Here is a 14,984-nt window from a genome sequence, read left to right on the forward strand (position 1 = left end):
GAGTTTACTATTTAATTACGCCATAAATGGAGAAATTCTGCTTGCTTAGGAAATCAGCTCACGTTTAATGGCCTTCCAAATGTTTATCTCGGCCAAAAATGGCTCCTCGGAATCTAAACTTGCCAAAACTTCCAAAAACAATGAGTGCTTCGATTAGTTATCTTTAACATATTCCCATTCAATTGCGGTAGCATTTATCACTGTGTTTGCTGAAATTATTTTTAGTTCAGCCCATGTATTACTTTTCTTTAATAGAGAAGGTAAATAGAGAAGTCAGGGGGTTATAAAAGCGACAATCTCGCCTATTCCTCTTCAGTTTATTCCCGTTGAGCGTAACAATGAACTTCTCATTTATCCTTTTCTTCTGCCTCATCCTGGTTTTGGCTCTCGCCGTCCCAAGTGATGCTGCCTTCGCAGATGTTGTGAAGAAAATTGTAAGCTATTAAGAACATTCGAATTTGGCACCAAACAAATTACATCCTCATTTTTCTTTAGGGGACAGTCATTGTGAAACTAATTAACGGAGTCAAGTATGGATTTTCAAATGTTTAAAACTGGTTTCTAGTGTAAAAACTCGATCTTCCAAATACGTTATGAAAATTACCCGGATTACATGTCAAATGGGTTTTAAATAAAACGATTTGATTTGTGGAACTTTAATTTTTATTGAAAATAAATCTGATGAATTCTGTACCCAACTAGCTATTGGAAGCTTTCGGGAAATACTGAGCCACCGACGATCTTTGCGTTGGAAGGCAGCCACGCATTCCGCTTTTCTCTGAAAAGCCTAAAAACGATCCATCCGTTTAGAAAAGGAAAATCGATGGGTTGTCTGCTACCCTCTAAATGGCCTAAAAACATCAAGGAGTAGCAGCTAGGAAGTTCCAGTCAGCCCGCTAATATTAGGTGTGTGTATGTTGATGGTGGGGGAGTGGGGAAGCCTCTGAGCTCCCAGACCCTAGTGGTCCATTGTACTCAATCCCTATGTCTAAAAAAATATCCCCAATTCGTTTATGTATCGCAGGATTTCCGCCGCTCTGGAGAGCATTAGCACCAAAAATCTGATGAAACAATCCATGCATCCCACCTCCTCGTTATATTCTGAATATATGCTCAGTTAGTCAATTATGGCTAGTTAGAATGTCCGCAATACTCCTGGAGGTGATTCTGCTTTTCGACAGGATAAATGCGGCAGTATGTTTACTTGGTTTTGACAGGAAAAGTGCGGTGTGTCTAGCAACATTTAGGCTCTGTGAGAACCTTGCTCTTGGATACTGATAGCAGCATTAGCCTGTGCTATTGACACTCCAATTATTGATTCTGGTCCTGCCATGGTGGAAAATGAACCCTTTTCTGCTTAGGCATCCGAGATCTCATTTCTTCACCACAATGATCAGGAATCCAGAGTAGAATTCTGTTTTTTTTCATTTGTGAAAGTTTTCTAAAGTGATCAAGGGATTGCTCAATGCCCTCAATGCAAGTTGAATATGGCTACAAATTTCGATGCGCCTGCTCTTCAACTGCCCGTCAATCACGTAGGCTGCTGGCCTTAGGATCATATACACTTCACAATTACCGTTGCCCAAACGGATAAGTCAACTTCTCGTCTTAAGCCACCATTTTTCTGTCCTCGAAACAGTTGTTAAAATCGATTTCCTGAATCGCATTTAGGGCGAAAAAACATTATCAGGAAATGCCTCTTTCAACATACCCAATGTTTGGGTAACCGAGAAACCTTTTTTAAAATAACAACATTTTTCACTTATTGTAAAAATTTAAAAATGTTACTTTGTTGTTCACTGAAAACACGCGTGTCTCATTAACCACTGATGCCATGGTCTCAAAATTTGACATAGATGTCAGTTATGGTCTTACCAACTTAACGAAAAAAAAATATCCCTACCCCTAATGCCCTGAAAATATCAATTCGATTGTCTTACTACATTTTGGTCACAGTAGTATAAATCGAGGCAAAGTTTCGCCTGTACAGTCCATAAGCTGTTAGAGCTGATTTCATCTTTTCCTCTACATGTTACAGCGGCTATAAAGCAGCTTCATGTCCAGAATAACTCCAAGATATTTCCCTTCTTCGGAGAGTTGACTGGTTGTACCTCTCACTTTCGAAGGACAAAGAGGATTCAGTTTCCTCCTTTTTGCCAATTTGAATTTACTGAAAGTCCGTATCTGAGACACCAAGTGCAATCACAGTAACTGCGCATTCTATAGAGGAGTGTAGACTCCGTGCCGAGACCCCGATCAATGAGCTTGGGAGGGGATTTGCAGATTTTACAGTTCGCATAGCATTGAATCAATCAACATACTCGACAAAAAGGTTATAGCAAACTTCCTTGAGGGCTACCTTTCATTGCTTCTATTATTAAGTAGCGATCAGAACCCACATCAGCCCATATCAATCTCTGCGTTAGCATAGTATAGATCTACTTAATTAAAATTCCATCGACACCATGCTCTCTGGGGGCATCGCAAAGCTTTTGAAAAGGGTCATAGCCAAACGCGCCTTCGTGGCTCAGAGGAAGACATTCGGGAAAAATATTTTTTTATAAGTGCTCTATACCATTCTTTAGCATCGCTGGAAGAACACTTTATCTTTCCAAAGACAGTATAGCAGATTTCGTTTTTTCTTTGGTAACCACTGCTCTCACAGTGCCCCAATTCATCCTGCAATACTTTCGTATTAGAATTAGTAAAAACCGTCAATTTTCTCCCTCCTCTGTCACTCCTCTCCCGAATAGTGGATTTCCAAGAAAGTCCTCACAGGCTCAACTCTAGAGTTCGTAAAAGTTCCATCCGGTTTTCAAAGAGAGTTCAACTTGACCGATTGACTTTACACAGCCTTCAAGTCCCTTTTTCGCCTTCCAGGTTTTTCATAGTGTGATCTAAAGGAGTCTTGCTTCGAACCTCTTAAGTTTAACCAGTCTTTAATCCTTTTGCTTTTCAAAGTACGATTCGAAAGTCATGATTTTCCTGTTTCCACAAGCGGACCTTTTTTATCGTGAGGTGAGGCAGCGTCTGATGAATAGCCTCTCCCATGGACGGAACCATAAGTTATTCTTTTTACCTTTTTTACTGTTTTGGCCTACAGAATTAGGACAAGCCTCTTTAAAGCGCTCTAAAAGTGTGCTTTGCTATCGCCAAAGTAGTTCCTTGTTACCTAGGGAGCAGCAATTTGTTATCAGTGAGTACATTAAACCTTGTCCAGTCCGTTTTCCTAGGACTTCATATTTATATTACAGGCTGTTCGCTGTGATTTGACAATGAGACTTCGTTTAGTACCCTCACCTGCTTCTCCATACGCTACCCGATCGCTGAGAATCATAACGTTCCTCCCTATGCCATTAATTTGGTATTGTAAGTGGACCGCAACTAAGTCCTAGAGACAGAATTATCTCAGTATGGTTGTATTTATCTACTTTGTCATCAGGTCGCTCGCGTTCAGTTTCGCGGATCTGTCATCACCCCTTTACTGATCCTATACCACAGATTTTTTTAAAACGATCCTATGGCTTTTGTACCAGAAATATATAAAGGTTTTTCCTGCAACTTTGCACTTGTAGATAGGAGAAGACTTTGGCATGGTCCGGGTTAATTTGGCTAACCTTCATAGTTCCAAATATAAGTGAAGTCCAATGTGAAAGCCGATACTAACTGGAAAATCTTCTGCGTCCAATATAGATCTTACTTTGGTTACCAACTTGTCCCCTCTAGCAATCGTTCAAATAACAAACTTCACCTTCTTTCACACTCTCATCGGTAGGAAGACTCCCCAGGTTCACTGTATCTAGACTGCATGCATATGGTTTCACATATCGATTTTAGGCTTTGCATCCACATCACCAGCTTTCCTGGTAGAAGCAGAAGAGAAGCATCTGACAGACAAGCTTGCATTCAGTTCTCCTTTGCGGTAGAAGTCTAGAGCGGTAGAACCTTCCTCTCCCGTTTTCTGGAACAATAATATAACCATTTCGGCGTAGACACCAAATGTAGGCTTCCCAATGACATAATGAGGATGTCTTCCACAGATTTCTCCGCGGCTGAACAGGAGGCACTATCAATTTTAACACAGAAAGTACCAAACTGTGGTGGCCCCTTTGCGAAACGGAGGTTAAGGTAAGCTTTTGTTCAAAACAAAACCTGATTAAAATTAGTTCTTTGTCTACCTGTCTGTCTTTCTTTTTGTTTTTTTTTTTAGAAGGCAGAAATTTTCGACTGAAACTGCTCGGAACACGCCAGCATGTGGGACTTTTACCCAAAAACACCTTCCCCGTCTCGGAGTAGAGTTCGCTCACTCTAAAGTCCTCTCCATCCTTCTATACGCGGTATCCGTAATCGCACTTTCCTGGCCTACCCTGCGTTTTGCAGGTCATTTTGCATAAATGCAATCATAAAGTTGGTTGGATCCCAATCCTCTCGATGTGCTAGAATTCTCTGTATAACTTTTTCGGACATTAGCACCTCTCACATTATCATTAGCTTCCTCCTTTCTTCCTGGAATGGGTGACAGTTAAAGAATACGTGTTCTGGCCCAACCGGGACTCCATGAACAATCGGCTGAGGTGTCGAGTTTGAATCTGTACAGAAACTGGTGATATCCCTTGTGTTCAGTGAGAAACTAGGTAAGATAATGATTGATTTTACCGGGCCGTCTTTCCAACCATCCTATATTGGCAGGGCCTTTTCCAAACTACAGACAATTCGAAAGCTCATCAAATTTTGGAATCAGCCCTTCAACCACTTCATAGAGAGATATCAACATGGGTTTCTGAAATGTCGATCTACTGCTTCCAACCTTCTCGACTTTATAAGCTCCTTTGACAAATGTCTTAGTCCGCGGTACACCGTACGTGCCATTTATACCAATCTCTCTAAAGCCTTTGATTCAGCCAACTACAATATACTTCTCTTCGAAGTTATCTCATTGCTCGCCTTTTACGTACCTATCCTGTCCCTTAGCTACTTGCTCTGGCGCTTGCCAAGGCTCCATATTAAGGCCCCTACTATTCCTATTTTTTATTAATGATCTTCCCTCTTTCCTTATTTGAACCTATTTACATTGACAAGACGGCGTTAAATTATTTGCTTTTGTTTCGTCACCGCTAGATGGATACGCCAGCATGTGGCACTTTTATCGACCACTAACACCTTCCTCGTCTCCTCCTGCATCGTGGATAAGCATAAGGTATTATATTATTTCTCAAAGTCCAACCTAAATAATCTGGTGCGTTGGTACTTAGTGAATAAGCTGACACTAAATGTTAGCAAACACCACCCAATGCGTTATTTGCCTAAAATTCGCCCAACATATGTTTCTCCTCTTTTGCCGGAGAACCACTATAACTTCTGCTCTCTTTCCCTGATGTAGCTTCGATAAAAATAGCGCTTCGTAAACGTCTGGTTTTTCCTACCTTCCCCCTACTTCAATCCAGCAATCCTTAATACATTTCAGCTTGCTCCTTAGCAGCATTCTTGAATATTGCTCTGCAAATTTGGTCTCACTTCCGCAACCATGACTGGCTTGAAACTGTACAACGCAAATTTACCCGATCCCTCTCTTTCTAATTTTCTTACTTTCTTCTAGTGTATCCTCACCGGGTCCGCACTCTTCATCTCCTTTATCTGCTACAACGTCGAATGTGTACCTGTTTGCCGGATGTAAAGCTTTACCCCTTTAGATATTATCTTTGACTTTGCCTCCCCACACGATAGCTACTTTAACTCCACGATTCCTAGATTATGCCTATCCAATAACGCCCTTGAGTTTGATTCCTTTGACTTTGTCGCTTTTCTTAGCTTTAATCTCAGATTAAGCTACTTACGCTTGCTCCTTGCGCTACTTACTCCTCCTTCTGAGGTCAATATGTAACTAGCAATCTATTCTGCTGTCTCGTGTCCCTTATATTAAGGATATATAATAATATCATATATTATGTTAATAAACACTTTTTTTGGTTAAGAATCGAGGAATTCTAAGTTCGCATCCACTTGATAAGATAGGGCGCAACTTGCTCCCTCTTTCTTCGGCCCACAGACCGCTCGATTCAGGCTTGGCACCCAAGCTCCAAAAAATAAGCCAGCACGGCTTTACGGTTTCTTACCAGAGCTTCGGCCATGTTGTTCCCAAGGCAGAGGTGAGATAGCATCTGATGAGTTGTCTCTGTCCTCGTACGAAACTGTAAGGCAGTCCTCGCTTATTTTTTTAAACAAACACGTTAACCATATCCACGGAATGGATCTTTAAAATATAGGCCTGAAGGTCAAAAGCCCAATAAAGAAAGCAAGTAGTATTCACACTCACAAAAGGAAATTTGTTATTACCGTGATCAGAGAAGCAGAGGAAAATATGGCGCAAATAGCAATGATTTCAGAACTCTATACCGTATCACGAAAGATCTTGAATATGGACGCAAGTCTTTCGATGCGCCTTTGAGGGACGTTAGCGGCTGTCTCTTCTACTACGATGACGAATAACTGAAGAGGTGAAAGCAGCACTTCACCTCAGTATGACAATCGTTTGACATCCTGTGAAGTTCCGCCTCTTATACATAGAGGAACTAGTCACCTTAATATGGTCATATGGACTACTCCCCAAAATAGAGGATAAGCCACCTCGACCTCGACCATTAATTCTTTCAAAGGGAGTAAACCTTCTGCGCTTGACGGCCTACTCCATAGAGCTATTCATGGCTACTCCTGCAGTTTTCACAGAGGGTGCGGAAATCTTGGGAATCCGAGATATTTCTCAGAGAGTAGATGAAGGGAACGATCTGATGATTTCGAGAAAAGGTGTGTCCTGAATACGACAATTAAAGGAGTCTCTACGTGCTTCCAACAATAGCTAAAATAATCCTGGAAGGCATTAAAAAACATTACAAAGGCTTGATCAAGAGAGCAGGGTGCTCGACTACATCAACACCCTGCGAATCATTTTGCTCTCCATTAATTTCACGGAAGCTGGGCGGATGAAGAGGGAGTCTATCTGGAATGCTCCACGCAGGAAGAGTATTCGGAGAAAATAGGATCTATTATCAGAGCGATATTTAAAGGCGCAAAATGCCACGAGATTCATTGAGCGAATTCTCAGACGAATTTGAAATTCAAAGCGGAATCCGACAGAGCGGCACTTTGTCACCGATATTATTTCCTCCTGTTCCCACTAACCCAAAATGGACGAGGAGTAGCTACAAATATCCCGGGAAGTCCTGGGGGAACTGAAACGCATTTCGGTAAACCGTGAACGATGGCATATGGATTTGGTTGACGTGCTATGCCGCATTGAGAGGTTAATAGTTACCATGTAGGAGGTGCCGCAAACATTTTGAATTAAATTTCAGTTGGTCTGTAGTATCCGCAGTTTCCTGTAACGCCAATCATCTGTTTCTTCATTGTTTTCCTCCACGTCGTCTAAGAAATTGAATTGCATGCAACACTTAACGTTTTACTCTTCCTTCATTTTGTTATCCCATGCTCAATTTCCTGTATCTCATTCCCCATCTATAAAATCTAACCTGGGTGACTTTGACTCCCAATTATCTGCTTCGCAACACGAAAATTCTTCTAAGATAGCGCACTATATTGATAATTGATAATTTCTCCTATCTAGGGTCGAAAATCACAACCGATAACAGCTACGATGATGAAATCCGCGCACGGTTGCTGTCAGCCAACAGAGCCTATTTCAGCTTACAAAAACTGTTCCGCTCGAAACGTCTCACCATAGGTTCAAATCTATGATCGATACCATGACCGTCCGGTTGTGGATAAAATCCATCGTTGATGATGATGACTATATTGTATTTTTCTCCCAATTGCATGCAATAATATGTATTTTGCCTAACGGATTGATACAAACAATAGAGATATTTTTGCGTGTTGACTATGAAGTTGTAGATTTGAAGTGTCCACACTGGAATATATGCGAGCAACAAAAAGCAGCTTAATTAAATTTTTTTGCGGGGAGGAAATGAACTTCTGGTCCGTGTGTGTGTGTATGTGTGTGTATGGTGGGGAGAAGCCACAGCTTCCGAGCACTCAGGCCGTGTTGGCCCATTGTACTCGCGTCCCCCGTCTAACGGAATATTCCGGATTCGTTCACGTATCGCAGGATTTCCGTTAGTGGATGTGATGCTACCGGTCGTAATTGGAGTACATCGGCACCAAAGATCTGATGCCTGATGCGTCCATAGGCGGGGCATTCACATAGGAAATGCTCCGTGGATTCCGCTTCCTCATTACAGGAGGGACACGTATCATCTTCGGTAATTCCTATTCTGAACATATGCCCAGCTAGTGAATTATGGCCTGTCAGAATGCCCACAATACACCTGCAATTCCTCCTGCTTTTCGACAGGATAAACTTTGCGGTACGTATGTTGGGTTCTGGCAGGAAAAGTTTGGTGTGTCGAGCAGCATTTAGGCTCTGCCACCTGTCATTATGGGAAACTTGTTCCCAGTTTTTGAAAACAGATTTAGCCAATGCTACTGATACCCCAATTGCTGGCTCCGATCCCGGCATAGGGGAGATTGACCCTTCTTTCGCTAAAGCGTCCGAGATTTCATTTCCCTCTATGCCACAGTGACCAGGTACCCAGAGTAGTTCCACCGTATTGAATCTAGACATAGAGTTCAAACGGTTTCTGCATTCCTGAACGATTTTCGAGGTGATCAAAGGACTGCTCAATGCCCTCAGTGCAGCTTCACTGTCACTGCAGATTGCGATGCACCTGCCCTTCAACCGCTCGTCAATCACCCAGTTTGCCACCCTTAGGATCGCATAAACTTCGGCTTGAAAAACCGTTGCATATTGTCCCAAAGGAAAAGCCCACTTCTCGTTTTTATTCAAGAGGTAGACTCCGGCTCCAGAACCCTCTTCTGTTTTTGAGCCATCGGTGTAGAAGACTTCCGTATATCCCTCCACGCATTCCTCTGGGTCTTCCCAGTCCTCTCTACGCTTCAGGGTAACTACATATCTTCTACCAAACAGATGTATGGGGACACGAGAATCGGAAGGCATTGTAAGAACTGGATTCAGTCCTCCCAGTAACTCTTCCAATGCACTGTGCCCCCCACATCCGTTGTTTTCCCATAGATCTAATCGAATTAGCCTATGAGCTGCTCTCATTGCAGTGCTTTGAATAAATATATCCAGGGGCTGCAAATTTAGTAGTGCATTCAGAGCTGCGCCGGATGTCGTGCTCATGGCACCAGTGATACCCAGACAAACAGTTCTTTGCAGTGCAGCTAGTTTACGGTGAAAACTTTTTTGTCTCACCTTAACCCACCACACTACGGATGCATATACGAACATCGGCCTAATGATGGCAACGTATATCCACATTAGCACATGAGGCCTGAGTCCCCATGTCGAGGCAAAGGTCCGTCTGCACAGCCCATAAGCTGTGAGAGCTCGTTTCATCTTTACCTCTACATGTTTGTTCCAAAGAAGTTTTTTATCTAGAGTAACCCCCAGGTATTTCACTTCTTCGGAGAGTTGAAGGGTAGTACCCCTCATCTCAGGGAGGCAAAGTCCATCCAGTTTTCTCCTTTTTGTGAATAAAACCATTGTGGTTTTATTGGGATTAACTGACAAACCATGTCTAAGGCACCAGCTGTCTATCAAATCAACGGCACGCTGTATATTCCTACACACCGTTCCAAGATCCCGATCAACAGCAAGAACAGCCACGTCATCAGCATAAGCTTGAGCGTGTGTTGGCAAATTTTGCAGTTCGCATAGTAGTGAGTCGATCAGCATACTCCACAGAAGCGGCGAAAGCACACCTCCTTGGGGGTAGCCCTTCGTTGCCTCCGTAGTCAGGTAGCGATCGACCCCTACCTCAGCGCACAGCAATCTTTGCGTTAGCATAGCATGGATCCACTTAATTAAAGCATCATCAACACCATGCGCTCTGGCGGCATCACAAAGTTTTTGAAAAGACGCACAGTCAAAAGCCCCTTCAATGTCCACGAACACCCCCATCGCGTACTCACCATTCAAAGTTTCATCCTCTATCTTTGTGACCAAAGAATGAAGAGCAGACTCACAGGACTTTCCACGTTGGTAAGCATGTTGGTTTTCACTAAGTGGGTGTGACCTAAGTGCCTTTCCACCAGTCTCTTCAAACCTTTCAGCAAGAATGAAGTCAAACTGATCTGTCTGAAGTTCTTTGGATTAGAATAGTCATCTTTCCCAGGTTTCGGTATGAAAACTACTTTAACCTGTTGCCAAGAAGAAGGCACGTAGCCCAGAGCAAGACATCCTCGAAAAATATTTCTTAGAGGTAGCTCTAAATGCTCCATACCCTCCTTTAGCATTGCCGGATAGATGCCATCTAAGCCAGGTGTTTTGAAATGTTCAAAGGACAGTATCGCAGCTCTCACCTTTTCAAGGGTAACAACCGCTTTCGCCGTGTTCCAGTTCCTCTTGCAACACTTGCGTGTTGAAGGGGTTGCAAGAACCGTCAACTCTCCCCCTACCACTTCTCTCACCCGTTCCCCCGGGTGGTGTACTTCCAGGAGGGTCTGTACTGAGTCCAGTCTGCAGCTCGTGAAAGTACCGTTGGGTTTTCTAAGAGAATCCAACTTAGCCGACTCATCCCTTTTGAGGACTCTGCACAGCCTTGAAGTCTCCCTTTCGCCTTCCAGTTCCTCACAGTACGCTCTAAAGGAGTCTCGTTTGGAGCACCTCACGAGCCTCTTATATTCACGTTGTGAGTTCCTGAAATTTAACCAGTCTTCGTTCTTGTTACTTTTGCAAGCACGATTTAGAAGTCGCCTGGTTGATTTCCTGAGTTTTTGCAGTTCTCGGTTCCACCAAGGAACTGTTTTACCGCTTTGGCCTCGGGAAATAGGACAAGCCTCTTCATAACACTCTAAAAGTGTGTAGTTCAGAGTTTTCAATTCATCTTCCAGCACCAAAGGAGTCCTTAGTCGCCTAGGGAACTGTATTTTATTGCCAAGAAGTTCATTGAACTTTGCCCAATCCGTTTTCCTAGGGTTCCGTGTTTGTACTGCAGACTGTTCGCCCGCAATAGTCAGATTGAATTCTAGATATCGGTGATCTGACAGTGAGACCTCATCTAGCACTCGCCAGTGTGTAATCAACTCTAACAATTTTGGGGTACAGATTGTTAGGTCAATTACTTCGCTTCTTCTGGGTCCCACGAACGTAGGGGCGCACCCCACGTTTGCAGTCATAAGACCAGCTGAAGTGATGAAATCAAATAGCTTCTCTCCTCTTGGATTGCATTTGCTACTGCCCCAACAAATATGTTGAACATTCGCATCGCAACCTATTAAGAGTTTGAGACCACTTGATTCTGCACACGCCACCAGATCCCTAAGTTCTTGCGTCGGTGAAGAATACAAAGAATCATAGGGTAAATAAGCGGAGGCAACTATGATGCTTTTCCCCTCGCCATTTATCTGGTATTGTATGATGACCGTAGCTAAGTCCTGGGGACAATATTGTCTCAGCATAGTTGCCTCTAACCGTCTTGACATCAGGACGCAAGCTCTCGGTCTTATGGATCTTTCGTCGTAGAAGATCCTAGCCCCCTTTACTGATCCAATACCACAAATTCTGTTAAATCGAACCCACGGTTCTTGCACCAGAAAGATATAGGGGAAATCTTGTAGCTCTGTCATTCTCGCTGCCAACAGGTAGGAGGAAGCTTTGGCATGCTGCAGGTTGATTTGACCAATCTTTATGTTTTTCGACATAAACTTAGTCTATTGTCTTATGGAAAACAGTTAGAAGCATATGCGGCAGTCCGCGTATAACGGGGTTTCCCCCACACCGTACCGCCAGAGACTCGATCCCCTCGTGATTGATTTCTCTGAGAAAAGCCGTACTTGGGAGTACCGCAATTCCCATGTTCTCATCCACGAAAGATCTCACCTCATCCCACAGAGCATTCATCTGTTTTCTACTTAGCACCTTACTTGGTTTGCGATGTCCGGGTTGCATAGATTCGATCACTCGAACTGGCATCAAGTCAGTTTCGTTCACGCTTCCCTTCCTTCCGCCTGTTCCTTGGAAGGTGTAGGAGAAGTTACTAGCAGGTAGGATTCACTCTGTAGTCCCTTCCCCAGTGCGAGCCCCCATACGGGGGTTCCGCCCCTGTATGCACTATCCTCCGCGCACGTCTCCATTGTGGGAGAGCGCACCGAAGATGCTGCAATTTGCGCTATGTTGTATGAGTCGAAGATCATCATTGTTCTTCGCTCTCAAAATGGAGATGATGCCCTATAGTCTCCTGATATGACTGAATTTCAGTCTATATAGGAAAAAGTGGAGCACCATATGGTGACTTCCCCTGAGCACATTCAGAGTCTGTTGGTCCAGTTCGAATACCAAGTTGAAGCCCTCCACGTTTGTAGATTGGTCCTTCCTGGCATTCATGAACTTTACCCTCCAGTGTGCAAAGTCCATGCCCGGGTTTTGTTCACCCAGCATGCGGATAATGTCCTCTGCCTTCCCTCGAGGGCCCGGTAGCCAACATCCGACATGTTCTGTGCTGCGTAGCTCAATGTTCACAATAGTGAACTTGGGCCGACCGCCGGAACTCAAAGTTGGGATTACCTGCTGGAGCCACTTTAAGGCAGCCTCGTCAGCGCACTCCAAATGTAGAAGCCCATCACGAAAACCTTGATCGTTAAATCGTGGCTTCGTTCCAGGCTCCATCATTTTCTTCCACAGGTATTCCTGGAGGATGGTAAATTGTCCCTCTGACATTTTGCCATCCTTGGAGGAAACTCCCACGGCAGCAGTCAGAACAGAGGCCGCAGCTTGCGCATACGTCCTCTTCCTTCCCGCCTTCGTGTTCGTATTCCTGTGGGAGGGACCAGCTTCATTGAGATCTCTCTCGCTGATTTGATCACCTCCCGGCACACCGGTCCTAATCCCCGCGAGACGCGTGGATGTAAGCCCTGGTGCGGAGCACAATAAAGCGTCGGCCACAGCAGATGTGTTGGTCTTACGCTTCTTGCGCGCATTACCGCTGACTGAAGAGTCTGGTGCTTCCAGTGTGGATCTTACCGAGGTTTCCAGTTTATCCCCACCTTCCGCCGGAGATTCCGCTACCTTGCGTCCGATTTCTCTGGGCGTTACCGCGCCTAGTGGTACAGCCACGTCCATGTCCTCATTCCCAAGGTGCTTCATCTTCCTTCGCAGTGCTCTCTTCTGCCGTCGGCTTAGGGCCTTTCCAGGTTCACGGTGTTCGGACCGCTTGGATCCATTTCCACATACTGGCGTTAAACCAGTAGCGTCCACGTCACCAGCTTCCCGTTCTTCCGCTCTTCCCAGTAAGGATGGCGGAGAAGGTTCTGACAGGCAGGATTCAGCCTGTAGTCCCCCCTCCTTAGTGGCCGAAGTTCCCTTCTGCCGGGCCTTTCTCTTCCGCTTGCGGGTAGATTTGGGCTGTAGTACCGCGGACGGGCCGGCCGTAGTCGGATTTCCAGTTTCTAACAATTTGAGAGTTTCCGTACTTTCCTTTCTGGCTAACTTCGCCGTAGGCACTAAATGCAAACTTTCCACTGAGTCGGAAAGCATGCCTTCTACAGATTGCTCTATAGGCAAATATGAACGTGGTGAGGCCTCCAAAATCCGCGCCTCGGCCGCGACATGATTGCTCATGGTCGCGGGTGGATTCGAAGTCTGTGACTTCTTACCACTTGGAGAGTTTATATCCATCGTTTCCATATTCATATTTTTGGACACCCTTAGTGTAGTAGTAAACTACTACAGGCTCCCCCACCACGACAAGGTGTTGTCCGAGGGGGAGCTTCTGGTGCGTAGTAGGAGGCTAATATTTAGGGGACCATTATGAATGACGTACACATCATCTAATCGTGTACCAGTGTCGCGACTTACAAGGGATGGCAAAAAAAAAACGAAATTGAGTGAAGTGCCGAAGGGAGCTTCTTCTTTTTCTTCAGCCTTTGTCCCGTTCACAAACGGGGTCGGCTCGTCGTGATCGGCTTCGCCATTTGGCTCTATCGAATGCCTGATCTGGGTGCAATCTCGAGGCTTTCAAATCCCCATCCAGCGTATCAAGCCACCGTTGCTTAGGTCTGCCTTTTGGTCGTTTACCATCGACTTCGATGTTCAGACCAATCTTGGCAAGTGAATTCTCGTTTGCACGAATTGCGTGACCATACCATCGAAGACGCCTCTCTCGCAACTTTTCCACGATTGGTGCAACCCCATAACGATCGCGGATATCCTCATTTCGGATGTGATCTAAACGTGTGACGCCACTAGTCCAACGTAGCATCTTCGTCTCCATTACCGCAAGACGCCGTTCATTGTCTTTTATGGTCGGCCAACACTCCGAACCATAGAGAGCGACTGGACGGACGACATTGCGGTAAATTTTAGATTTGAGACGTTCGTTGATACGTCGATCATAAAGGACACCAGTTGTGGAACGCCACTTCATCCAGGTTGCGTTAATGCGTGAAGCAATTTCATAAGTGCCGAAGGGAGCTGACCTCAAGTATCTGACGTTGGTCAACGCGGATGGTTATTTGCCCGTCCCAATTCGACAGTGAGATTCAGTTCCACTAGAGGGTGTTTTGGTTAACATTTTATTATTTCAATTAGGGTAATAATCTCGACCAAGATTATTACCCTAATTGACCACGATACTCATCCGAAGCTACGTCGGCAGATATCTGACTTACTTTCATTTGGAATTTCTGTAGATAGTTGAACCCTTAATTTTTCACAGTTTCTTCCAAAAACCGGGGCTAACTTTTTCTGCTCCTTCAGAAGCTTATCGTAGCCAAAATGCTTTTCAAAATGTAAACCTCAAAAAATTTCTAATGACAGTGAATGTTTTGATTAGATATCTTTACTACATTTTCATTTAATTGCGCTAGCCTTTATCAATGCATTTGTTAAATTTATTTTTAGTTCAGCCCACGTATTACTTTTCTTTAAGACAAAAAGACAAATAAAGAAGCCA

General features: G+C 44.3%; 1 long non-coding RNA gene across 1 annotated transcript; it reads left to right on the forward strand.

Annotated features, from left to right (window-relative positions):
- Window positions 1–274: 274 nt before the first annotated feature.
- LOC119659804 lies at window positions 275–660 on the forward strand. Its single transcript, XR_005250376.1, has 2 exons — window positions 275–434; window positions 496–660. It is a non-coding gene; the product is annotated as an uncharacterized LOC119659804 (long non-coding RNA).
- Window positions 661–14,984: the final 14,324 nt, after the last annotated feature.

Source organism: Hermetia illucens, chromosome 6 (assembly GCF_905115235.1).
Source record: "Hermetia illucens chromosome 6, iHerIll2.2.curated.20191125, whole genome shotgun sequence".
NCBI classification, from domain to species: domain Eukaryota; kingdom Metazoa; phylum Arthropoda; class Insecta; order Diptera; family Stratiomyidae; genus Hermetia; species Hermetia illucens.